The sequence below is a fragment of the Bombina bombina genome, chromosome 6, assembly GCF_027579735.1.
Source record: "Bombina bombina isolate aBomBom1 chromosome 6, aBomBom1.pri, whole genome shotgun sequence".
Lineage (NCBI taxonomy): Eukaryota > Metazoa > Chordata > Amphibia > Anura > Bombinatoridae > Bombina > Bombina bombina.
The window spans coordinates 48,490,683-48,516,379 of record NC_069504.1 but is presented as its reverse complement, the minus strand read 5'-3'; positions in this window follow the sequence as shown (position 1 = coordinate 48,516,379).

Here is a 25,697-nt window from a genome sequence, read left to right as displayed (position 1 = left end):
CTGAAAAAGTACAATATACAAAAATCACACTTGTTGTCATATATATATAGCCATAAAATCAAAAACTTAACTATACAGATACCGTAAAGCAATATATGACATTAATTTATCAGCATTATTCTAATTGGCTCCTCGCAGCACCTTGCTAAGGGGAGCCTGAGGAAGTAAATAATAAGTAAAAAAAAATGGAAAAAGAGAAGAGAGAAAAAGACAACAAGAGAGGGAGAGAGAAAAAAAAAAGGAGAAAGGGCAACCCACTCTTTCCCTTGGTCCCAGAGACAATTAATAATGTATCTCAGCCGCATTTGTTATCCATGTATGCGGGAACAGCTCTAATATCACCATCTCTGCAAAGCTAGAGGAGGACAGAAAAGGAGATAAGATCTGTTTTTGTATAAGTGGAGGGTAAGACTTAATAATAACATACCATCCAAATAGGAATTTCTTGATTCTTTTATCTGAAGAATCCTGCAGATGGTATGATTCAAAAATTATCTGTTCTTGAATGGCCTGTGTGACCTCTGAAAAGGCAGGCCCTCTTCTAGCTTTCCAACTTTTTAATATACTCTAATATTATAGTATTTATGAGCGTACCCAATAACTATCTTGATCAATCAGGGTCTCAATTAATAATATAACATCCTGGAATGTGAGGGAGGTAGATAAATTGTGAATATTATTAAACCTATATATAGTTTTCAACCATAGCTGATTTATCTTGGGACATGACCAAAACATGTGAAATAGGTCGGCTTCCAGATAAGAGCATCTTGTGCAACATGAGGACCTACTTGTATAAAACCTGGCAAGTTTAGCTGGGTATAAATAGAAATTATTTATAAACTTCATATGCGATTCCTTCCAACTTGATGGGACTTTACACTTATCCATAGTACAGAAACTCTGCCTAACTCTGTCCTGATCTATATCTGGAATTGATGGAATCCAAAAATTGCAAACCTTATCTAAAAAACCTTGGGTTTGCTTTGACAGCATAATGTCGTATAGTAGTGAAATTGATGTTACATCAGAGACAAATCTTTGTAATAGAGTCCTGACATCGGACCACGCAATAGATATGGGAAACCACCACTCTTGCGCTGCAACAAAATGTCGAATTTGAAAAAATGCAAATAAATCTGACCTGGGTAGCTTATAAAGTGAGAACAAAGTTTCCCCCGCTAATATTAAATCATCTGGACCTAGTAATTGACTTACTAACCTTAAACCTTTCTTTGCCCATACCTTAAAGGTACTTTGATATACTGTATGCCCGGGGAAAATAGCGGATTACCCTGAATAGGGAGAAATTCTGAAAAGGTGAACTCTAACCCTAATATTCTGCAAAATTTATGCCACTCAAGAACTATATTCTTGAATGTTATAAGCGAGAAAACATTAGAGGGCAACTGTCGAGGCTTACAATGTAATATAGCTGTTAATACAAACGGGTGTATCAAAAAGGACTCCTCTTCAAAAGAGGAGAATGTATCTGTTCTAGCCAGCCAGTCAATCGCGACTTTTACCAATGATGCAATATTATATAAGCTGATATCTGGGAACGATAAACCACCAGCCCCAGCTTTCTGCATTAGCCTAGCTAACGCAATGCGTGTTTTTTTATTTTGCCATATAAATTTAGAGAAGTAGCAGTGCATCTTTCTTAGGTCACTGTTAGATAGAAATAAGGGTAAATTTTGTAGTGGATAGAGAAGGCGTGGAAAAATAATAGTTTTAACCAGGTTCACTTGCGCCATTAGAGACAATGGAAAGGAGGTCCATAATTGCAGATCTAATTAGATTTTTTGCAACAAGGGAATATAATTGTCTGAGTACCAGTGCTTAGGATTCTTATGTAACACAAGTCCCAAATATTTATAGTGTCTACCTCTTTAAAAGGATTATTAAAAAACCTAGACAATGATTTCCCCACACACATCAGTTCACTTTTTTCCGTATTAACCTTGTAGCCTGAAAATGAGCTGAACTCTTCCAGTAGCTGGATCAAAATTGGGATAGATTGCTGCATATTCTCTAGAAACACTAGAATATCATCCGCATATAACAAGGTATTTAAGCGATGGGAGCCTACTGAGATCCCCGTCAGGCTATTTCTTACTCGTATCGCGAGCGGCTCTAATGCTGTGTTAAACAGCAGGGGAGATAATGGGCAGCCTTGCCGGGTACCACACTGAAGTATTATCTTAGGGGAGACAGTCCCATTTACCAGTATATATGATATAGGATTCGAATAAATTCTGTGAATAAATTGCACAAAGTTCTCTTTAATCCCAAATTTTCCCAATGAGATAAATAGATGTTCCCAGACTATGGAGTCAAACGCCTTGAACGCGTCCAATGTAAGGACGGCTATATCAAGTCCTCTACTCGCGTTGGATTTTTGCTCCTCATTCTAGGCATAATCTAAGAAAGTTGTTAAATTACGTATATTCTTAGACAGATTTCTATTAGTCATGAACCCCGTCTGATCAGGATGAATGAGTTTCTGTAGACAAGATGAGAATCTGTCAGCTAAAATGGATGCTAGAATCTTATAATCTGAATTTAAAACTGAAATCGGCCTATACGATGCTGGATCCTCAGCATCTTTACCCTTTTTCAAAATAAGAGAGATCTTAGCCATTGTGAAATAAGATGAAATTGATTTGTCTACTGCATAATAATTATTGAATAGATTCTCTAGTACCGGTAATAAATCTTCCTTCAAGCATTTATAAAACTCTGATGGAAATCCATCTGGACCGGGCGCTTTATTTGGTTTCAATGTATCAATAGCTTTACAGATCTCTTCTCTTGTTATGGGTTCATTTAACATAGTCAAATCTTCAACTTGAATCTTTGGGGTTACAATTTTTGACCAGAATAAATCTTGGTTATAGAGATTAATATTCACTGGGGAATACAGATGTTGGTAATAAGTGGCAAAGATTTTACAGATTTCCGAGGTTTCAATGTATCTAGTCTTATTGGGGGGTAGTTATCAAGCCGTCTACTTTTCTGGCTTCGCCGGCCCAATACGCCCGCCTAAGCTCGCCTACCTTCGCCGCTGCGGACCTGAAAAAATACGCCTAAATTATCAAATAAAGCTGTCAAAAAGCCGCGGGGCGATGAGCAGCGGACTGTGACAGTTATCACTCATCCGATCTCGCTGCCCTTCGGCTTTTTCCCAGCTTTATTGCTAGCCTGTCACTAAGCACTCACACTAAACTACACTGTTCTACCCCCTATACCGGCGCCCCCGGAGCCTCCCCCAACTCAATAAAGTTACTAACCCCTAAACCGCCGCTCCTAGACCCCGCCGCAACTCTGATAAATGTATTAACCCCTAAACCGCCGCTCCTAGACCCTGCCGCAACTCTTATAAAGGTATTAACCCCTAAACCGCCGCTCCCGGACACCGCTGCCACCTACAGTATACCTAGTAACCCCTATCCTGCCCCCCCTATACCGTCGCTCTCTATAATAAAATTATTAACCCCTATCCTGCTGATCCCGCACCTCTCCGCAACTAAATAAATAGTTTAACCCCTAAACCGCCGCTCCATGAATCCGCCGCAACCTATATTAAACCTATTAACCCCTATCCTGCCCCCCCTACACCGTCGCCACCTATAATAAATTTATTAACCCCTAATCTGCCCCCCCTACACCGTCGCCACCTATAATAAATTTATTAACCCCTATCCTGCCCCCCACTACGCCGCCGCCACTGTAATAAAATTATTAACCCCTAAACCTAAGTCTAACCCTAACCCTAACGCCCCCCTAACTTAAATATTAATTAAATAAATCTAAATAAATTAACTCTTATTAAGTAAATGAATCCTATTTAAAACTAAATACTTACCTTTAAAATAAACCCTAATATAGCTACAATATAAATAATAATTATATTATAGCTATCTTAGGATTTATATTTATTTTACAGGTAACTTTTTATTTATTTTAGCTAGTTAGAATAGTTATTAAATAGTTATTAACTATTTAATAACTACCTAGCTAAAAGAAATACAAAATTACCTGTAAAATAAATCCTAACCTAAGTTACAATTAAACCTAATACTACACTATCATTAAATTAATTAAATAAATTAACTACAAATAACTACAATTAAATACAATTACATAAACTAACTAAAGTACAAAAAATAAAAAAAGCTAAGTTACAAAAAATAAAAAAATAAGTTACAAACATGTTACAAATATTACAACAATTTTAAGCTACTTACACCTAATCTAAGCCCCCTAATAAAATAACAAACCCCCCCAAAATAAAAAAAATGCCCTACCCTATTCTAAATTAAATAAATTTCAAAGCTCTTTTACCTTACCAGCCCTTAAAAGGGCCATTTGTGGGGACATGCCCCAAAGAAAACAGCTCTTTTGCCTGTAAAAGAAAAATACAACCCCCCCCCAACATTAAAACCCACCACCCACATACCCCTAATCTAACCCAAACCCCCCTTACAAAAACCTAACACTAATCCCCTGAAGATCATCCTACCTTGAGTCGTCTTCACTCAGCCGAGCCACCGATGGAACTGAAGAGGACATCCGGAGCGGAAGAAGTTAATCCTCCAAGCGGCGCTGAAGAAATCTTCCATCCGATGAAGTCATCATCCAGGCGGCGCTGAAGAAAAGTCTTCGATCCGGCCGATGTCATCTTCAAAGAGGCGCTGAAGAGGTCTTCTATCCGGGCGAAGTCATCTTCCAAGCCGGGTCTTGAATCTTCCTTCCGCCGACGCGGAACCACCTTCTTCACCGACGGACTACGACGAATGACGGCTCCTTTAAGGGACGTCATCCAAGATGGCGTCCCCTCAATTCCGATTGGCTGATAGGATTCTATCAGCCAATCGGAATTAAGGTAGGAAAATCTGATTGGCTGATGGAATCAGCCAATCAGATTCAAGTTCAATCCGATTGGCTGATCCAATCAGCCAATCAGATTGAGCTCGCATTCTATTGGCTGATCGGAACAGCCAATAGAATGCGAGCTCAATCTGATTGGCTGATTCCATCAGCCAATCAGATTTTTCCTACCTTAATAGGGCTGTGGAAAATGTCCTGTGGGCTCTGGACTCACATGTGTATACTGAAATATCCGGATTTTGGATCCGACAAATATCTGTCAATTTTAATTTGTGGCAGAATTTCTGAAAATATTTAGCACTTTGCCTGTTACTAGCTACATTTTTGTATGAAAACTAATCTATTAATGGGTCCAATGTCATATTGAAGTCTCCGCATATAACTAAATTTTGCCCTATAAATGGAAATACCTTATTTTGGATTTTTTCCCAGAATTCTATTTAAAGTCTATTTGGCGCATAAATATTACAAATTGCAAATTTTATATTTTTAACCATTATTTGGAGTAAAATAAATCTGGCTTCAATATCAATCTCTATCTTGATTATCTTATAGTCTAATTGTTTATGCAATAGTACTACCACACCACATTTTTTATTGGAACCATTGGTAGAGATTACCTCCCCGACCCACTTGATCCTCAGCTTTGCTGCTTCTGTCTCTTTAAGATGTGTTTCCTGGAGAAAAACTAGGTTGGGTTGTAATTTAGCTAAAGTTTTAATAATCAATTTGCATTTCACTGGAGATGCTATACCCCCCACGTTCCAAGAGAACATCCTAATTCCCTCCATCATTTCTTCCTAATATTGACAAACAACTATTTGTCTCCAAGGAAAGAGAAGAGAGGGGGGGGGGAGGAAAAAGAAAGAACAACCAGTCCAGAAATAAATTGCACTTCCTTATCATCAAAATCAATCTCACAATACTAGGATTATAATATTTACACTTCATCATTATCCCAGGGTTTTTAAAAATTCAATGACCTCCGATATTTCAGTAAACACCTGTCTCCTGGCTTTGTCCTCAATTATAATTATAGCCGGGTACATCAGCAAGGCATTTATGCCTTTATTTATTAACTGCGTACAGTAAGGGGCCATGTTTTTTCTCCTGGCTGAGGTCTCGCCGGAGAAATCCTGGAACAACAATATCTTGTTGTTACCAAATATCAGCGGCTCTTTTTTTTTTTTTAAAGAGATTTAATAACTCAATTTTATCTTGGAATTTTAGGAGCTTGAAGATAACCATTCTTGATCTAACAGACCCATTAACCACGGACTTCCTGGGGCCAACTCTGTGCGCTCTCTCAATTACTAATGGTAACAAATGTGCTGGCATAACCAGGGCCTGTGGTAGGGTAATGGAAGAGAATGTCATGAGATCCTCAAACTCCGGGGATTCTGGTAGGCCAATAATTCTGATGTTATTGCGCCTGGAGCGATCCTCCAAATCCTCCAGGCGCAATTGCATACTGTTTAACTTATCCTCTTGTTTTTGTATAGTTATTTCTGGTGTGTTTGCCTGATCTTCTAATGATGAAATCCTGTCTTCAGCTTCAACAAGTCTTATTGAGAATTGTTTAATTTCCTTACGGCTAGATTTAGAGTTCTGCGGCCAAAGGGGTGCGTTAGCTACGCGTGCTTTTTTTCTCCCGAACCTTTTAAATATCGCTGGTATTTAGAGTTCACAGAAGGGCTGTGTTAGGCTCCAAAAAGGGAGCGTAGAGGATATTTACCGCCACTGCAACTCTCAATACCAGCGGTGCTTACGGACGCGGCCAGCTTAAAAAACGTGCTCGTGCACGATTCCCCCATAGAAAACAATGGAGCATTTTGAGCTGAAAAAAAAACCTAACACCTGCAAAAAAGCAGCGTTCAGATCCTAACGCAGCCCCATTGTTTCCTATGGGGAAACACTTCCTAAGTCTGCACCTAACACCCTAACATGAACCCCGAGTCTAAACACCCCTAACCTTACACTTATTAACCCCTAATCTGCCGCCCCCGCTATCGCTGACACCTGCATATTTTTTTTTACCCCTAATCTGCCGCTCCGTACACCGCCGCAACCTACGTTATCCCTATGTACCCCTAATCTGCTGCCCCTAACACAGCCGACCCCTATATTATATTTATTAACCCCTAATCTTCCGCCCCAATGTCGCCTCCACCTACCTACAATTATTAACCCCTAATCTGCCGACCGGACCTCACCGCTACTATAATAAATGTATTAACCCCTAATCCGCCTCACTCCCGCCTCAATAACCCTATAATAAATAGTATTAACCCCTAATCTGCCCTCCCTAACATCGCCGACACCTAACTTCAAGTATTAACCCCTAATCTGCCGACCGGACCTCACCGCTACTATAATAAATGTACAGGGAGTGCAGAATTATTAGGCAAGTTGTATTTTTGAGGATTAATTTTATTATTGAACAAACACCATGTTCTCAATGAACCCAAAAAACTTAATATCAACGCTGAATAGTTTTGGAAGTAGTTTTTAGTTTGTTTTTAGTTATAGCTATTTTAGGGGGATATCTGTGTGTGCAGGTGATTATTACTGTGCATAATTATTAGGCAACTTAACAAAAAACAAATATATACCCATTTCAATTTTTATTTTTACCAGTGAAACCAATATAACATCTCAACATCCACAAATATACATTTCTGACATTCAAAAACAAAACAAAAACAAATCAGTGACCAATATAGCCACCTTTCTTTGCAAGGACACTCAAAAGCCTGCCATCCATGGATTCTGTCAGTGTTTTGATCTGTTCACCATCAACATTGCATGCAGCAGCAACCACAGCCTCCCAGACACTGTTCAGAGAGGTGTACTGTTTTCAATCCTTGTAAATCTCACATTTGATGATGGACCACAGGTTCTCAATGGGGTTCAGATCAGGTGAACAAGGAGGCCATGTCATTAGATTTTCTTCTTTTATACCCTTTCTTGCCAGCCACGCTGTGGAGTACTTGGACGCGTGTGATGGAGCATTGTCCTGCATGAAAATCATGTTTTTCTTGAAGGATGCAGACTTCTTCCTGTACCACTGCTTGAAGAAGGTGTCTTCCAGAAACTGGCAGTAGGACTGGGAGTTGAGCTTGACTCCATCCTCAACCCGAAAAGGCCCCACAAGCTCATCTTTGATGATACCAGCCCAATACAGTACTCCACCTCCACCTTGCTGGCGTCTGAGTCGGACTGGAGCTCTCTGCCCTTTACCAATCCAGCCACAGGCCCATCCATCTGGCCCATCAAGACTCACTCTCATTTCATCAGTCCATAAAACCTTAGAAAAATCAGTCTTGAGATATTTCTTGGCCCAGTCTTGACGTTTCAGCTTGTGTGTCTTGTTCAGTGGTGGTCGTCTTTCAGCCTTTCTTACCTTGGCCATGTCTCTGAGTATTGCACACCTTGTGCTTTTGGGCACTCCAGTGATGTTGCAGCTCTGAAATATGGCCAAACTGGTGGCAAGTGGCATCTTGGCAGCTGCACGCTTGACTTTTCTCAGTTCATGGGCAGTTATTTTGCGCCTTGGTTTTTCCACACGCTTCTTGCGACCCTGTTGACTATTTTGAATGAAACGCTTGACTGTTCGATGATCACGCTTCAGAAGCTTTGCAATTTTAAGAGTGCTGCATCCCTCTGCAAGATATCTCACTATTTTTGACTTTTCTGAGCCTGTCAAGTCCTTCTTTTGACCCATTTTGCCAAAGGAAAGGAAGTTGCCTAATAATTATGCAGACCTGATATAGGGTGTTGATGTCATTAGACCACACCCCTTCTCATTACAGAGATGCACATCACCTAATATGCTTAATTGGTAGTAGGCTTTCGAGCCTATACAGCTTTGAGTAAGACAACATGCATAAAGAGGATGATGTGGTCAAAATACTAATTTGCCTAATAATTCTGCACTCCCTGTATTAACCCCTAAAGCTAAGTCTAACCCTAACCCTAACACCCCCCTAAGTTAAATATAATTTAAATCTAATGAAATAAATTAACTCTTATTAAATAAATTATTCCTATTTCAAGCTAAATACTTACCTGTAAAATAAACCCTAATACAGTATAGCTACAATATAAATTATAATTATATTGTAGCTATTTTAGGATTTATATTTATTTTACAGGCAACTTTCAATTTATTTTAAATAGGTACAATAGCTATTAAATAGTTATTAACTATTTAATAGTTACCTAGCTAAAATAAAGAGAAATTTACCTGTAAAATAAAAACTAACCTAAGTTACAATTACACCTAACACTACACTATACTTTAATAAATTATTCCTATTTAAAACTAAATACTTACCTGTAAAATAAACCCTAAGATAGCTCAATATAATTAATAATTACATTGTAGCTATTTTAGGATTTATATTTATTTTACAGGTAACTTTGTATTTATTTTAACCAGGTACAATAGCTATTAAATAGCTACCTAGTTAAAATAATTACAAAATTACCTGTAAAATAAATCCTAACCTAAGTTACAATTAAACCTAACACTACACTATCAATAAATTAATTAAATAAAATACCTACAATTATCTACAATTAAACTTAACACTACACTATCAATATATTAATTAAATACAATACCTACAAATAAATACAATTAAATAAACTAACTAAAGTACAAAAAAATAAAAAAGAACTAAATTACAAATTAAAAAAATATTTACAAACATTAGAAAAATATTACAACAATTTTAAACTAATTACACCTACTCTAAGCCCCCTAATAAAATAACAAAGCCCCCCAAAATAAAAAATGCCCTACCCTATTCTAAATTTAAAAAGTTCAAAGCTCTTTTTACCTTACCAGCCCTCAAAAGGGCCTTTTGCGGGGCATGCCCCAAAGAATACTGCTCTTTTGCCTGTAAAAGAAAAATACAACCCCCCCCCCACATTAAAACCCACCACCCACATACCCCTAATCTAGCCCAAACCCCCTTAAAAAAACCTAACACTACCCCCCTGAAGATCATCTTACCTTGAGTCATCTTCACTCAGCCGAGCCACCGATGGAACTGAAGAGGAGATCCGGAGCGGCAGAAGTGATCCTCCAATGGGCGCTGAAGAAGTCTTCCATCCGATGAAATGATCCTCCAAGCGGCGCTGAAGAAGTCTTCCATCCGGGCGATGTCATCTTCCAAGCGGGGTCTTCAATCTTCTTTCTTCAGGATCCATCTTGCATACCTCCGACGCGGAACATCCTGCTGGCCCGACGGACTACCGACGAATGAAGGCTCCTAGAGGGACGTCATCCAAGATGGCGTCCCTCGAATTCCGATTGGCTGATAGGATTCTATCAGCCAATCGGAATTAAGTTAGGAAAATTGTGATTGGCTGATGGATAAAAGGATTATTAAAAAACCTAGACAATGATTTCCCCACACACATCAGTTCACTTTTTTCCGTATTAACCTTGTAGCCTGAAAATGAGCTGAACTCTTCCAGTAGCTGGGTCAAAATTGGGATAGATTGCTGCATATTCTCTAGAAACACTAGAATATCATCCGCATATAACAAGGTATTTAAGCGATGGGAGCCTACTGAGATCCCCGTCAGGCTATTTCTTACTCGTATCGTGAGCGGCTCTAATGCTGTGTTAAACAGCAGGGGAGATAATGGGCAGCCTTGCCGGGTACCACACTGAAGTATTATCTTAGGGGAGACAGTCCCATTTACCAGTATATATGATATAGGATTCGAATAAATTCTGTGAATAAATTGCACAAAGTTCTCTTTAATCCCAAATTTTCCCAATGAGATAAATAGATGTTCCCAGACTATGGAGTCAAACGCCTTGACCGCGTCCAATGTAAGGACGGCTATATCAAGTCCTCTACTCGCGTTGGAATTTTGCTCCTCATTCTAGGCATAATCTAAGAAAGTTGTTAAATTACGTATATTCTTAGACAGATTTCTATTAGTCATGAACCCCGTCTGATCAGGATGAATGAGTTTCTGTAGACAAGATGAGAATTTGTCAGCTAAAATGGATGCTAGAATCTTATAATCTGAATTTAAAACTGAAATCGGCCTATACGATGCTGGATCCTCAGCATCTTTACCCTTTTTCAAAATAAGAGAGATCTTAGCCATTGTGAAATAAGATGAAATTGATTTGTCTACTGCATAATAATTATTGAATAGATTCTCTAGTACCGGTAATAAATCTTCCTTCAAGCATTTATAAAACTCTGATGGAAATCCATCTGGACCGGGCGCTTTATTTGGTTTCAATGTATCAATAGCTTTACAGATCTCTTCTCTTGTTATGGGTTCATTTAACATAGTCAAATCTTCAACTTGAATCTTTGGGGTTACAATTTTTGACCAGAATAAATCTTGGTTATAGAGATTAATATTCACTGGGGAATACAGATGTTGGTAATAAGTGGCAAAGATTTTACAGATTTCCGAGGTTTCAAAGTATCTAGTCTTATTATCTTTAATAACAGCTATGAGATTTTTTTTCTTCCTACTTTTAGTGAGGCTAGCCAAGTATTTAGCCGAGCACCCATGAAAGCCCTTGTAGTGGAGATTTATTCTGATTTCATCAGTTTGGGATTTTTGTTTTAAAAAGAGATCTCTCTCTTTTCTAATGGCAATGTAGTTATCCCAATTTTGCTGTGAAGGAACATTCTGTACCTGTATATATGCATTCTTTACTCTCTTTGCCAATGTAATCTCCCGAAATTTGATCTTTTTCCCACGTAGATTCAAATAAGCCATAATCTCTCCCCTTAACACCGTTTTAGATGCCTCCCAAAAAATTTCAATTTTATTTCTATATTCACAATTATTGAGACCATACTCCTGCCATTTTAAAAGTAGCCACGATCGAAACCTGGGCTCAGAACATAAAAAACGAGGAAAGCAAAATACCGACTTTTGTAATTTGGCCTTGTTCAAAGAAGGGAAGGTTAATGAAATTATTGCGTGGTCTGATATCAGGATCTCTCGTATCTCCGCCTTTAATTGCCAGATAGAAAGAGATTCAGAGACCAAAAACAGGTCAATCCTGGAAAATGTCCTGTGGGCTCTGGACTCACATGTGTATACTGAAATATCCGGATTTTGGATCCGACAAATATCTGTCAATTTTAATTTGTGGCAGAATTTCTGAAAATATTTAGCACTTTGCCTGTTACTAGCTACATTTTTGTATGAAAACCAATCTATTAATGGGTCCAATGTCATATTGAAGTCTCCGCATATAACTACATTTTGCCCTATAAATGGAAATACCTTATTTTGGATTTTTTCCCAGAATTCTATTTAAAGTCTATTTGGCGCATAAATATTACAAATTGCAAATTTTATATTTTTAACCATTATTTGGAGTAAAATAAATCTGGCTTCAATATCAATCTCTATCTTGATTATCTTATAGTCTAATTGTTTATGCAATAGTACTACCACACCACATTTTTTATTGGAACCATTGGTAGAGATTACCTCCCCGACCCACTTGATCCTCAGCTTTGCTGCTTCTGTCTCTTTAAGATGTGTTTCCTGGAGAAAAACTAGGTTGGGTTGTAATTTAGCTAAAGTTTTAATAATCAATTTGCATTTCACTGGAGATGCTATACCCCCCACGTTCCAAGAGAACATCCTAATTCCCTCCATCATTTCTTCCTAATATTGACAAACAACTATTTGTCTCCAGGGAAAGAGAAGAGAGGGGGGGGGGGGAAGAAAAAGAAAGAACAACCAGTCCAGAAATAAATTGCACTTCCTTATCATCAAAATCAATCTCACAATACTAGGATTATAATATTTACACTTCATCATTATCCCAGGGTTTTTAAAAATTCAATGACCTCCGATATTTCAGTAAACACCTGTCTCCTGCCTTTGTCCTCAATTATAATTCTAGCCGGGTACATCAGCAAGGCATTTATGCCTTTATTTATTAACTGCGTACAGTAAGGGGCCATGGTTTTTCTCCTGGCTGAGGTCTCGCCGGAGAAATCCTGGAACAACAATATCTTGTTGTTACCAAATATCAGCGGCTCTTTTTTTTTTTTTAAAGAGATTTAATAACTCAATTTTATCTTGGAATTTTAGGAGCTTGAAGATAACCATTCTTGATCTAACAGACCCATTAACCACGGACTTCCTGGGGCCAACTCTGTGCGCTCTCTCAATTACTAATGGTAACAAATGTGCTGGCATACCCAGGGCCTGTGGTAGGGTAATGGAAGAGAATGTCATGAGATCCTCAAACTCCGGGGATTCCGGTAGGCCAATAATTCTGATGTTATTGCACCTGGAGCGATCCTCCAAATCCTCCAGGCGCAATTGCATACTGTTTAACTTATCCTCTTGTTTTTGTATAGTTATTTCTGGTGTGTTTGCCTGATCTTCTAATGATGAAATCCTGTCTTCAGCTTCAACAAGTCTTATTGAGAATTGTTTAATTTCCTTACGGCTAGATTTAGAGTTCTGCGGCCAAAGGGGTGCGTTAGCTACGCATGCTTTTTTTCTCCCGAACCTTTTAAATATCGCTGGTATTTAGAGTTCACAGAAGGGCTGTGTTAGGCTCCAAAAAGGGAGCGTAGAGGATATTTACCGCCACTGCAACTCTCAATACCAGTGGTGCTTACGGACGCGGCCAGCTTAAAAAACGTGCTCGTGCACGATTCCCCCATAGAAAACAATGGAGCATTTTGAGCTGAAAAAAAAACCTAACACCTGCAAAAAAGCAGCGTTCAGATCCTAACGCAGCCCCATTGTTTCCTATAGGGAAACACTTCCTAAGTCTGCACCTAACACCCTAACATGAACCCCGAGTCAAAACACCCCTAACCTTACACTTATTAACCCCTAATCTGCCGCCCCCGCTATCGCTGACACCTGCATATTTTTTAACCCCTAATCTGCCGCTCCGTACACCGCCGCAACCTACGTTATCCCTATGTACCCCTAATCTGCTGCCCCTAACACAGCCGACCCCTATATTATATTTATTAACCCCTAATCTTCCGCCCCAATGTCGCCTCCACCTACCTACAATTATTAACCCCTAATCTGCCGACCGGACCTCACCGCTACTATAATAAATGTATTAACCCCAAATCCTCCTCACTCCCGCCTCAATAACCCTATAATAAATAGTATTAACCCCTAATCTGCCCTCCCTAACATCGCCGACACCTAACTTCAAGTATTAACCCCTAATCTGCCGACCGGACCTCACCGCTACTATAATAAATGTACAGGGAGTGCAGAATTATTAGGCAAGTTGTATTTTTGAGGATTAATTTTATTATTAATCTGGACCGGGCGCTTTATTTGGTTTCAATGTATCAATAGCTTTACAGATCTCTTCTCTAGTTATGGGTTCATTTAACATAGTCAAATCTTCAACTTGAATCTTTGGGGTTACAATTTTTGACCAGAATAAATCTTGGTTATAGAGATTAATATTCACTGGGGAATACAGATGTTGGTAATAAGTGGCAAAGACTTTACAGATTTCCGAGGTTTCAAAGTATCTAGTCTTATTATCTTTAATAACAGCTATGAGATTTTTTTTCTTCCTACTTTTAGTGAGGCTAGCCAAGTATTTAGCCGAGCACCCATGAAAGCCCTTGTAGTGGAGATTTATTCTGATTTCATCAGTTTGGGATTTTTGTTTTAAAAAGAGATCTCTCTCTTTTCTAATGGCAATGTAGTTATCCCAATTTTGCTGTGAAGGAACATTCTGTACCTGTATATATGCATTCTTTACTCTCTTTGCCAATGTAATCTCCCGAAATTTGATCTTTTTCCCACGTAGATTCAAATAAGCCATAATCTCTCCCCTTAACACCGTTTTATATGCCTCCCAAAAAATTTCAATTTTATTTCTATATTCACAATTATTGAGACCATACTCCTGCAATTTTAATAGTAGCCACGATCGAAACCTGGGCTCAGAACATAAAAAACGAGGAAAGCAAAATACCGACTTTTGTAATTTGGCCTTGTTCAAAGAAGGGAAGGTTAATGAAATTATTGCGTGGTCTGATATCAGGATCTCTCTTATCTTCGCCTTTAATTGCCAGATAGAAAGAGATTCAGAGACCAAAAACAGGTCAATCCTGGAAAATGTCCTGTGGGCTCTGGACTCACATGTGTATACTGAAATATCCGGATTTTGGATCCGACAAATATCTGTCAATTTTAATTTGTGGCAGAATTTCTGAAAATATTTAGCACTTTGCCTGTTACTAGCTACATTTTTGTATGAAAACCAATCTATTAATGGGTCCAATGTCATATTGAAGTCTCCGCATATAACTAAATTTTTCCCTATAAATGGAAATACCTTATTTTGGATTTTTTCCCAGAATTCTATTTAAAGTCTATTTGGCGCATAAATATTACAAATTGCAAATTTTATATTTTTAACCATTATTTGGAGTAAAATAAATCTGGCTTCAATATCAATCTCTATCTTGATTATCTTATAGTCTAATTGTTTATGCAATAGTACTACCACACCACATTTTTTATTGGAACCATTGGTAGAGATTACCTCCCCGACCCACTTGATCCTCAGCTTTGCTGCTTCTGTCTCTTTAAGATGTGTTTCCTGGAGAAAAACTAGGTTGGGTTGTAATTTAGCTAAAGTTTTAATAATCAATTTGCATTTCACTGGAGATGCTATACCCCCCACGTTCCAAGAGAACATCCTAATTCCCTCCATCATTTCTTCCTAATATTGACAAACAACTATTTGTCTCCAGGGAAAGAGAAGAGAGGGGGGGGGGGAAAGAAAAAGAAAGAACAACCAGTCCAGAAATAAATTGTACTTCCTTATCATCAAAATCAATCTCACAATACTAGGATTATAATATTTACACTTCATCATTATCCCAGGGTTTTTAAAAATTCAATGACCTCCGATATTTCAGTAAACACCTGTCTCCTGCCTTTGTCCTCAATTATAATTCTAGCCGGGTACATCAGCAAGGCATTTATGCCTTTATTTATTAACTGCGTACAGTAAGGGGCCATGGTTTTTCTCCTGGATGAGGTCTCGCCGGAGAAATCCTGGAACAACAATTTCTTGTTGTTACCAAATATCAGCGGCTCTTTTTTTTTTTTTAAAGAGATTTAATAACTCAATTTTATCTTGGAATTTTAGGAGCTTGAAGATAACCATTCTTGATCTAACAGACCCATTAACCACGGACTTCCTGGGGCCAACTCTGTGCGCTCTCTCAATTACTAATGGTAACAAATGTGCTGGCATACCCAGGGCCTGTGGTAGGGTAATGGAAGAGAATGTCATGAGATCCTCAAACTCCGGGGATTCCGGTAGGCCAATAATTCTGATGTTATTGCGCCTGGAGCGATCCTCCAAATCCTCCAGGCGCAATTGCATACAGTTTAACTTATCCTCTTGTTTTTGTATAGTTATTTCTGGTGTGTTTGCCTGATCTTCTAATGATGAAATCCTGTCTTCAGCTTCAACAAGTCTTATTGAGAATTGTTTAATTTCCTTACAGCTAGATTTAGAGTTCTGCGGCCAAAGGGGTGCGTTAGCTACGCGTGCTTTTTTTCTCCCGAACCTTTTAAATATCGCTGGTATTTAGAGTTCACAGAAGGGCTGTGTTAGGCTCCAAAAAGGGAGCGTAGAGGATATTTACCGCCACTGCAACTCTCAATACCAGCGGTGCTTACGGACGCGGCCAGCTTAAAAAACGTGGTCGTGCACGATTCCCCCATAGAAAACAATGGAGCATTTTGAGCTGAAAAAAAAACCTAACACCTGCAAAAAGCAGCGTTCAGATCCTAACGCAGCCCCATTGTTTCCTATGGGGAAACACTTCCTAAGTCTGCACCTAACACCCTAACATGAACCCCGAGTCTAAACACCCCTAACCTTACACTTATTAACCCCTAATCTGCCGCCCCCGCTATCGCTGACACCTGCATATTTTTTTAACCCCTAATCTGCCGCTCCGTACACCGCCGCAACCTACGTTATCCCTATGTACCCCTAATCTGCTGCCCCTAACACAGCCGACCCCTATATTATATTTATTAACCCCTAATCTTCCGCCCCAATGTCGCCTCCACCTACCTACAATTATTAACCCCTAATCTGCCGACCGGACCTCACCGCTACTATAATAAATGTATTAACCCCTAATCCGCCTCACTCCCGCCTCAATAACCCTATAATAAATAGTATTAACCCCTAATCTGCCCTCCCTAACATCGCCGACACCTAACTTCAAGTATTAACCCCTAATCTGCCGACCGGACCTCACCGCTACTATAATAAATGTACAGTATTAACCCCTAAAGCTAAGTCTAACCCTAACCCTAACACCCCCCTAAGTTAAATATAATTTAAATCTAATGAAATAAATTAACTTTTATTAAATAAATTATTCCTATTTCAAGCTAAATACTTACCTGTAAAATAAACCCTAATACAGTATAGCTACAATATAAATTATAATTATATTGTAGCTATTTTAGGATTTATATTTATTTTACAGGCAACTTTCAATTTATTTTAAATAGGTACAATAGCTATTAAATAGTTATTAACTATTTAATAGTTACCTAGCTAAAATAAAGAGAAATTTACCTGTAAAATAAAAACTAACCTAAGTTACAATTACACCTAACACTACACTATACTTTAATAAATTATTCCTATTTAAAACTAAATACTTACCTGTAAAATAAACCCTAAGATAGCTCAATATAATTATTAATTACATTGTAGCTATTTTAGGATTTATATTTATTTTACAGGTAACTTTGTATTTATTTTAACCAGGTACAATAGCTATTAAATAGCTACCTAGTTAAAATAATTACAAAATTACCTGTAAAATAAATCCTAACCTAAGTTACAATTAAACCTAACACTACACTATCAATAAATTAATTAAATAAAATACCTACAATTATCTACAATTAAACCTAACACTACACTATCAATATATTAATTAAATACAATACCTACAAATAAATACAATTAAATAAATTAACTAAAGTACAAAAAAATAAAAAAGAACTAAGTTACAAATTAAAAAAATATTTACAAACATTAGAAAAATATTACAACAATTTTAAACTAATTACACCTACTCTAAGCCCCCTAATAAAATAACAAAGCCCCCCAAAATAAAAAAATGCCCTACCCTATTCTAAATTAAAAAAGTTCAAAGCTCTTTTTACCTTACCAGCCCTCAAAAGGGCCTTTTGCGGGGCATGCCCCAAAGAATACTGCTCTTTTGCCTGTAAAAGAAAAATACAACCCCCCCCCACATTAAAACCCACCACCCACATACCCCTAATCTAACCCAAACCCCCCTTAAAAAAACCTAACACTACCCCCCTGAAGATCATCTTACCTTGAGTCATCTTCACTCAGCCGAGCCACCGATGGAACTGAAGAGGAGATCCGGAGCGGCAGAAGTGATCCTCCAATGGGCGCTGAAGAAGTCTTCCATCCGATGAAATGATCCTCCAAGCGGCGCTGAAGAAGTCTTCCATCCAGGCGATGTCATCTTCCAAGCGGGGTCTTCAATCTTCTTTCTTCAGGATCCATCTTGCAGACCTCCGACGCGGAACATCCTGCTGGCCCGACGGACTACCGACGAATGAAGGCTCCTTTAAGGGACGTCATCCAAGATGGCGTCCCTCGAATTCCGATTGGCTGATAGGATTCTATCAGCCAATCGGAATTAAGTTAGGAAAATTGTGATTGGCTGATGGATAAAAGGATTATTAAAAAACCTAGACAATGATTTCCCCACACACATCAGTTCACTTTTTTCCGTATTAACCTTGTAGCCTGAAAATGAGCTGAACTCTTCCAGTAGCTGGGTCAAAATTGGGATAGATTGCTGCATATTCTCTAGAAACACTAGAATATCATCCGCATATAACAAGGTATTTAAGCGATGGGAGCCTACTGAGATCCCCGTCAGGCTATTTCTTACTCGTATCGCGAGCGGCTCTAATGCTGTGTTAAACAGCAGGGGAGATAATGGGCAGCCTTGCCGGGTACCACACTGAAGTATTATCTTAGGGGAGACAGTCCCATTTACCAGTATATATGATATAGGATTCGAATAAATTCTGTGAATAAATTGCACAAAGTTCTCTTTAATCCCAAATTTTCCCAATGAGATAAATAGATGTTCCCAGACTATGGAGTCAAACGCCTTGACCGCGTCCAATGTAAGGACGGCTATATCAAGTCCTCTACTCGCGTTGGATTTTTGCTCCTCATTCTAGGCATAATCTAAGAAAGTTGTTAAATTACGTATATTCTTAGACAGATTTCTATTAGTCATGAACCCCGTCTGATCAGGATGAATGAGTTTCTGTAGACAAGATGAGAATCTGTCAGCTAAAATGGATGCTAGAATCTTATAATCTGAATTTAAAACTGAAATCGGCCTATACGATGCTGGATCCTCAGCATCTTTTCCCTTTTTCAAAATAAGAGAGATCTTAGCCATTGTGAAATAAGATGAAATTGATTTGTCTACTGCATAATAATTATTGAATAGATTCTCTAGTACCGGTAATAAATCTTCCTTCAAGCATTTATAAAACTCTGATGGAAATCCATCTGGACCGGGCGCTTTATTTGGTTTCAATGTATCAATAGCTTTACAGATCTCTTCTCTAGTTATGGGTTCATTTAACATAGTCAAATCTTCAACTTGAATCTTTGGGGTTACAATTTTTGACCAGAATAAATCTTGGTTATAGAGATTAATATTCACTGGGGAATACAGATGTTGGTAATAAGTGGCAAAGATTTTACAGATTTCCGAGGTTTCAAAGTATCTAGTCTTATTATCTTTAATAACAGCTATGAGATTTTTTTTCTTCCTACTTTTAGTGAGGCTAGCCAAGTATTTAGCCGAGCACCCATGAAAGCCCTTGTAGTGGAGATTTATTCTGATTTCATCAGTTTGGGATTTTTGTTTTAAAAAGAGATCTCTCTCTTTTCTAATGGCAATGTAGTTATCCCAATTTTGCTGTGAAGGAACATTCTGTACCTGTATGTATGCATTCTTTACTCTCTTTGCCAATGTAATCTCCCGAAATTTGATCTTTTTCCCACGTAGATTCAAATAAGCCATAATCTCTCCCCTTAACACCGTTTTATATGCCTCCCAAAAATTTTCAATTTTATTTCTATATTCACAATTATTGAGACCATACTCCTGCCATTTTAATAGTAGCCACGATCGAAACCTGGGCTCAGAACATAAAAAACGAGGAAAGCAAAATACCGACTTTTGTAATTTGGCCTTGTTCAAAGAAGGGAAGGTTAATGAAATTATTGCGTGGTCTGATATCAGGATCTCTCTTATCTCCGCCTTTAATTGCCAGATAGAAAGAGATTCAGAGACCAAAAACAGGTCAATCCTGGAAAATGTCCTGTGGGCTCTGGACTCACATGTGTATACTGAAATATCCGGATTTTGGATCCGACAAATATCTGTCAATTTTAATTTGTGGCAGAATTTCTGAAAATATTTAGCACTTTGCCTGTTACTAGCTACATTTTTGTATGAAAACCAATCTATTAATGGGTCCAATGTCATATTGAAGTCTCCGCATATAACTACATTTTGCCCTATAAATGGAAATACCTTATTTTGGATTTTTTCCCAGAATTCTATTTAAAGTCTATTTGGCGCATAAATATTACAAATTGCAAATTTTATATTTTTAACCATTATTTGGAGTAAAATAAATCTGGCTTCAATATCAATCTCTATCTTGATTATCTTATAGTCTAATTGTTTATGCAATAGTACTACCACACCACATTTTTTATTGGAACCATTGGTAGAGATTACCTCCCCGACCCACTTGATCCTCAGCTTTGCTGCTTCTGTCTCTTTAAGATGTGTTTCCTGGAGAAAAACTAGGTTGGGTTGTAATTTAGCTAAAGTTTTAATAATCAATTTGCATTTCACTGGAGATGCTATACCCCCCACGTTCCAAGAGAACATCCTAATTCCCTCCATCATTTCTTCCTAATATTGACAAACAACTATTTGTCTCCAGGGAAAGAGAAGAGAGGGGGGGGGAAGAAAAAGAAAGAACAACCAGTCCAGAAATAAATTGTACTTCCTTATCATCAAAATCAATCTCACAATACTAGGATTATAATATTTACACTTCATCATTATCCCAGGGTTTTTAAAAATTCAATGACCTCCGATATTTCAGTAAGCACCTGTCTCCTGCCTTTGTCCTCAATTATAATTCTAGCCGGGTACATCAGCAAGGCATTTATGCCTTTATTTATTAACTGCGTACAGTAAAGGGCCATGGTTTTTCTCCTGGATGAGGTCGCGCCGGAGAAATCCTGGAACAACAATATCTTGTTGTTACCAAATATCAGCGGCTCTTTTTTTTTTTTTAAAGAGATTTAATAACTCAATTTTATCTTGGAATTTTAGGAGCTTGAAGATAACCATTCTTGATCTAACAGACCCATTAACCACGGACTTCCTGGGGCCAACTCTGTGCGCTCTCTCAATTACTAATGGTAACAAATGTGCTGGCATACCCAGGGCCTGTGGTAGGGTAATGGAAGAGAATGTCATGAGATCCTCAAACTCCGGGGATTCCGGTAGGCCAATAATTCTGATGTTATTGCGCCTGGAGCGATCCTCCAAATCCTCCAGGTGCAATTGCATACTGTTTAACTTATCCTCTTGTTTTTGTATAGTTATTTCTGGTGTGTTTGCCTGATCTTCTAATGATGAAATCCTGTCTTCAGCTTCAACAAGTCTTATTGAGAATTGTTTAATTTCCTTACGGCTAGATTTAGAGTTCTGCGGCCAAAGGGGTGCGTTAGCTACGCGTGCTTTTTTTCTCCAGAACCTTTTAAATATCGCTGGTATTTAGAGTTCACAGAAGGGCTGTGTTAGGCTCCAAAAAGGGAGCGTAGAGGATATTTACCGCCACTGCAACTCTCAATACCAGCGGTGCTTACGGACGCGGCCAGCTTAAAAAACGTGCTCGTGCACGATTCCCCCATAGAAAACAATGGAGCATTTTGAGCTGAAAAAAAACCTAACACCTGCAAAAAAGCAGCGTTCAGATCCTAACGCAGCCCCATTGTTTCCTATGGGGAAACACTTCCTAAGTCTGCACCTAACACCCTAACATGAACCCCGAGTCTAAACACCCCTAACCTTACACTTATTAACCCCTAATCTGCCGCCCCCGCTATCGCTGACACCTGCATATTTTTTTTAACCCCTAATCTGCCGCTCTGTACACCGCCGCAACCTACGTTATCCCTATGTACCCCTAATCTGCTGCCCCTAACACAGCCGACCCCTATATTATATTTATTAACCCCTAATCTTCCGCCCCAATGTCGCCTCCACCTACCTACAATTATTAACCCCTAATCTGCCGACCGGACCTCACCGCTACTATAATAAATGTATTAACCCCTAATCCGCCTCACTCCTGCCTCAATAACCCTATAATAAATAGTATTAACCCCTAATCTGCCCTCCCTAACATCGCCGACACCTAACTTCAAGTATTAACCCCTAATCTGCCGACCGGACCTCACCGCTACTATAATAAATGTACAGGGAGTGCAGAATTATTAGGCAAGTTGTATTTTTGAGGATTAATTTTATTATTGAACAACAACCATGTTCTCAATGAACCCAAAAAACTCATTAATATCAAAGCTGAATAGTTTTGGAAGTAGTTTTTAGTTTGTTTTTAGTTATAGCTATTTTAGGGGGATATCTGTGTGTGCAGGTGACTATTACTGTGCATAATTATTAGGCAACTTAACAAAAAACAAATATATACCCATTTCAATTTTTTATTTTTACCAGTGAAACCAATATAACATCTCAACATCCACAAATATACATTTCTGACATTCAAAAACAAAACAAAAACAAATCAGTGACCAATATAGCCACCTTTCTTTGCAAGGACACTCAAACGCCTGCCATCCATGGATTCTGTCAGTGTTTTGATCTGTTCATCATCAACATTGCGTGCAGCAGCAACCACAGCCTCCCAGACACTGTTCAGAGAGGTGTACTGTTTTCCCTCCTTGTAAATCTCACATTTGATGATGGACCACAGGTTCTCAATGGGGTTCAGATCAGGTGAACAAGGAGGCCATGTCATTAGATTTTCTTCTTTTATACCCTTTCTTGCCAGCCACGCTGTGGAGTACTTGGACGCGTGTGATGGAGCATTGTCCTGCATGAAAATCATGTTTTTCTTGAAGGATGCAGACTTCTTCCTGTACCACTGCTTGAAGAAGGTGTCTTCCAGAAACTGGCAGTAGGACTGGGAGTTGAGCTTGACTCCATCCTCAACCCGAAAAGGCTCCACAAGCTCATCTTTGATGATACCAGCCCAATACAGTACTCCACCTCCACCTTGCTGGCGTCTGAGTCGGACTGGAGCTCTCTGCCCTTTACCAATCCAGCCACGGGCCCATCCATCTGGCCCATCAAGACTCACTCTCATTTCATCAGTCCATAAAACCTTAGAAAAATCAGTCTTGAGATATTTCTTGGCCCAGTCTTGAAGTTTCAGCTTGTGTGTCTTGTTCAGTGGTGGTCGTCTTTCAGCCTTTCTTACCTTGGCCATGTCTCTGAGTATTGCACACCTTGTGCTTTTGGGCACTCCAGTGATGTTGCAGCTCTGAAATATGGCCAAACTGGTGGCAAGTGGCATCTTGGCAGCTGCACGCTTGACTTTTCTCAGTTCATGGGCAGTTATTTTGCGCCTTGGTTTTTCCACACGCTTCTTGCAACCCTGTTGACTATTTTGAATGAAACGCTTGATTGTTCGATGATCACGCTTCAGAAGCTTTGCAATTTTAAGAGTGCTGCATCCCTCTGCAAGATATCTCACTATTTTTGACTTTTCTGAGCCTGTCAAGTCCTTCTTTTGACCCATTTTGCCAAAGGAAAGGAAGTTGCCTAATAATTATGCACACCTGATATAGGGTGTTTATGTCATTAGACCACACCCCTTCTCATTACAGAGATGCACATCACCTAATATGCTTAATTGGTAGTAGGCTTTCGAGCCTATACAGCTTGGAGTAAGACAACATGCATAAAGAGGATGATGTGGTCAAAATACTAATTTGCCTAATAATTCTGCACTCCCTGTATTAACCCCTAAAGCTAAGTCTAACCCTAACCCTAACACCCCCCTAAGTTAAATATAATTTAAATCTAATGAAATAAATTAACTCTTATTAAATAAATTATTCCTATTTCAAGCTAAATACTTACCTGTAAAATAAACCCTAATACAGTATAGCTACAATATAAATTATAATTATATTGTAGCTATTTTAGGATTTATATTTATTTTACAGCCAACTTTCAATTTATTTTAAATAGGTACAATAGCTATTAAATAGTTATTAACTATTTAATAGTTACCTAGCTAAAATAAAGAGAAATTTACCTGTAAAATAAAAACTAACCTAAGTTACAATTACACCTAACACTACACTATACTTTAATAAATTATTCCTATTTAAAACTAAATACTTACCTGTAAAATAAACCCTAAGATAGCTCAATATAATTAATAATTACATTGTAGCTATTTTAGGATTTATATTTATTTTACAGGTAACTTTGTATTTATTTTAACCAGGTACAATAGCTATTAAATAGCTACCTAGTTAAAATAATTACAAAATTACCTGTAAAATAAATCCTAACCTAAGTTACAATTAAACCTAACACTACACTATCAATAAATTAATTAAATAAAATACCTACAATTATCTACAATTAAACCTAACACTACACTATCAATATATTAATTAAATACAATACCTACAAATAAATACAATTAAATAAACTAACTAAAGTACAAAAAAATAAAAAAGAACTAAGTTACAAATTAAAAAAATATTTACAAACATTAGAAAAATATTACAACAATTTTAAACTAATTACACCTACTCTAAGCCCCCTAATAAAATAACAAAGCCCCCCAAAATAAAAAAAATGCCCTACCCTATTCTAAATTTAAAAAGTTCAAAGCTCTTTTTACCTTACCAGCCCTCAAAAGGGCCTTTTGCGGGGCATGCCCCAAAGAATACTGCTCTTTTGCCTGTAAAAGAAAAATACAACCCCCCCCACATTAAAACCCACCACCCACATACCCCTAATCTAACCCAAACCCCCCTTAAAAAAACCTAACACTACCCCCCTGAAGATCATCTTACCTTGAGTCATCTTCACTCAGCCGAGCCACCGATGGAACTGAAGAGGAGATCCGGAGCGGCAGAAGTGATCCTCCAATGGGCGCTGAAGAAGTCTTCCATCCGATGAAATGATCCTCCAAGCGGCGCTGAAGAAGTCTTCCATCCAGGCGATGTCATCTTCCAAGCGGGGTCTTCAATCTTCTTTCTTCAGGATCCATCTTGCAGACCTCCGACGCGGAACATCCTGCTGGCCCGACGGACTACCGACGAATGAAGGCTCCTTTAAGGGACGTCATCCAAGATGGCGTCCCTCGAATTCCGATTGGCTGATAGGATTCTATCAGCCAATCGGAATTAAGGTAGAAAAATTGTGATTGGCTGATGGAATCAGCCAATCCGATTCAAGTTCAATCTGATTGGCTGATCCAATCAGCCAATCAGATTGAGCTTGCATTCTATTGGCTGTTCCGATCAGCCAATAGAATGTGAGCTCAATCTGATTGGCTGATTGGATCAGGTATTTTACAGGTAAGTATTTAGC